The sequence below is a fragment of the Agelaius tricolor genome, unplaced genomic scaffold (genome assembly GCF_023055355.1).
Source record: "Agelaius tricolor isolate 1412-34295 unplaced genomic scaffold, bAgeTri1.0.p SCAF_39, whole genome shotgun sequence".
NCBI classification, from domain to species: domain Eukaryota; kingdom Metazoa; phylum Chordata; class Aves; order Passeriformes; family Icteridae; genus Agelaius; species Agelaius tricolor.
This window is the reverse complement of record NW_027269299.1, coordinates 2,860,001-2,862,687: the sequence shown is the minus strand read 5'-3', so window position 1 is coordinate 2,862,687 and position 2,687 is coordinate 2,860,001. Positions and strand designations below refer to the sequence as shown.

At 68.4% G+C, this 2,687-nt stretch overlaps 1 non-coding gene and 1 pseudogene across 1 annotated transcript; both read left to right on the top strand.

The window, feature by feature from the left end:
* Positions 1-1,061: 1,061 nt before the first annotated feature.
* On the top strand, positions 1,062-1,214 carry LOC139603561 (5.8S ribosomal RNA). The gene has a single exon (XR_011683718.1). It is a non-coding gene; the product is annotated as a 5.8S ribosomal RNA (ribosomal RNA).
* Positions 1,215-2,107: 893 nt separating this feature from the next.
* Positions 2,108-2,687, top strand: part of LOC139603535 (28S ribosomal RNA) — a 5,024-nt pseudogene continuing 4,444 nt past the window's right edge.

The window sequence follows — 2,687 nt, the reverse complement described above, 5'->3', positions numbered from 1 at the left end:
GGCCCTCCGGCGGCAGAGGCCGGTGAGCGCGGGCGACCCGGTGCCGAGCGGCAGCGGTGCCGCTCAACGGGTGTCCCTCCCTGCGGGGACGGTCGGCCGGATGGCACCCGCCGTCGGCCAGTGGCGGTCCTGTCCCGGGCCCCGCTCGTCGCGTCCTCCAGCCCCCTTGCTGGCCGCGTGTGGGCCGCAGGAAGGCGTGCAGGGCGGCCGCAGGGGCGCTTCTCCCCGCCCAGTCTCCGCGTGCAAACAAGGAGAGCGGGCGTTGCCCCCCGGCTCAGTGCCGTACCGCCTTCTGCCGGGCGCGTGCCCGGGGCAAGGGGCCCCAGCGGTGCGACGTGGTGGCGGTGGTCCCAGGAGTGCGGCTCCAGCAGCGGCTGGTTCTGCCATCTGGCAGGCCTCAGGCACTGGCAACGCTGGCTCAGGTCTCGGTGGCGCCCGCCTCCGGGGCCGGCCACGCAGCGCGTCCACCGGTCGCTCACCCGCCCGGCGGGGGAGTGGTCCCACGGGAGGCGTGTTGGCGGGGGGCCGGTCATTGTCGTGTGCCCGTCTTGAGCCCGGGGGAAAGGCCATGCAGTGGGGGAAGAGAAAAGTCGGCCGGGCAGCGGCGCAGCGGCGCTCCACGAGACCTGCCGTGTTGGGGCCGAGGGAGAGCCGGCATGTGCGGGGGCCAACAGCCGCCCGCCCCAAGCCGCGTGCCGTGTGTGTTGTGCATGTTGTCCGGTGAAAGCAAGAAGCGGGCGGGCCGCCATGCCCCCCGCATTCTGGCACGCGCTGCCTGGCCCTCCGCGCGGAGGCCGGGCTGAGCCTGGGCACCTGGGCTGCCTTCAAAGGACGGTGTTTGTGAGGTCGGCGTCTCCCCTCGCGGGGGGAGGGGGTCAGGGGTGTGGGCTCCCCCGCCTCTTGGCCGGCCTTCGGAGCGTGGGTTGCTCCAGTGGTTTTTTTTCCTCCCCTTCCGTTTTCTGTGAGCTCGTACGGTCGAAGCCAGGTGCGCGCCCCCGCGTCCTCGGCGCCAGAGTAACAAAAAGGGGCCGCTTGGTGTGAGCAGTGCCCAAAAGGCAGAAAACTCTTAGTGGTGGATCACTCGGCTCGTGCGTCGATGAAGAATGCAGCTAGCTGCAAGAATTAATGTGAATTGCAGGACACATTGACCATTGAGCATTCGAAGGCACGTGCAGCCCCGGGTTCCTCCAGGGGCTACGCCTGTCTGAGCGTCGCTTGACGATCAATCATCGTCCAGGGGCCCACCCTGGTGGCGCGGCTGGGGTTGCCTCGCAGGCCCATCGCCCGCGGCGGGTGGCGGTGGCGGCGGCCCAGAGGTGCCCGGAGGGAAGGCTGTCAGGGGTTCGGCGAGGGAAGCGTTTCCCTAGGCGGGCCTTGATCCCTTCCCTGCGGCCCGGCGGGCGTCATCGTTGTCGCGGTTGTCGTCATCGTTGCCGCTCAGGGCCTTTGTCCCCCTAAATGCAGACTCGGGGAGCGCTCTGTAGCTCCCTGCTCCTGGAGCGAGCCGCTGGGTGGAGCTCATCCTTGCTGGGGCCGCGCCACGGATACGGTGGCGCGGCGGCCTGGGGAGAGCAAGAGACGGCGTCGAAAGGCGCCGCCAGGGGCCGAGAGAAAGAGAGAGGAGGGTGAGAAGGGGAGGCGAGTCACGGACCTTGCCCCCGGCCTCCCCCCTTGCGCGGGTGGCTGTCTGCGGGTGGGAACCATGGCGGTACCGTGCTGTGCTGCCGCGGGCGCGCGGGAGGCTAGAGCGCCGGGGATGGGGGGTTCTGACCCCCTCTTCTCCCTTCGCCTGCCCCCCTTCTCTTCTGTCGCAGTCTCAGGGTGCGCCCGAGGGGCGCCGTCGCTCCTCTCTCTCTCCCCACCAAGGCCGTCGCGCACGCCGCCACCCGGCCGGTCCTCCTGCGCGGGGCTGTCTCCGCCGCGCTCCCTTTTCGGTTCTCAGCTCTGGGATGGGGCTCTCCGACTCTCGTCATCGCTCACTCGTTCTCTCTCTCTGGCCCGCTCGGGGGGTGGGGACGTAGCGGGCGGGCTGGCGGGCGAGGGGAGACAAAGGCAGCCATCTCCACACGTGCGCGCGCATGTGGGGCGCAGCCGAGCTTTGGGCTTGCGACCTCAGTCAGACGTGGCGACCCGCTGAATTTAAGCATATTAGTCAGCGGAGGAAAAGAAACTAACGAGGATTCCCTCAGTAACGGCGAGCGAAGAGGGAAAAGCGCAGCGCCGAATCCCCGCCCCGCGATGGGGCGCGGGACATGTGGCATACAGAAGCCCCCCCTCCCCAGAAGCGCTCTCGGGGGACCCAAGTCCTTGTGATAGAGGCTGCAGCCCACGGACAGTGTGAGGCCGGTAGCGGCCCCCTGGCATGCTGGGCCTGGGGCTTCTTGGAGTCGGGTTGCTTGGGAATGCAGCCCAAAGCTGGTGGTAAATTCCATCTAAGGCTAAATACCGGCACGAGACCGATAGCCAACAAATACCGTAAGTGAATGTTGAAAAGAACTTTGAAGAGAGAGTTCAAGAGGGTGTGAAACCGTTAAGAGTAAACGGGGGGGCCCTGCGCAGTCCGCCCAGAGGATTCAACCCAGCGAGTTGCGGTTCGACGGCGCGGGCTCGGCAGATCCTCGCCTCCGCCTCCCCTCCGTCCCCCGGGCAAACCCCGTCTGCAGGGGTGAGCCGGGGGGGGCAGGCCA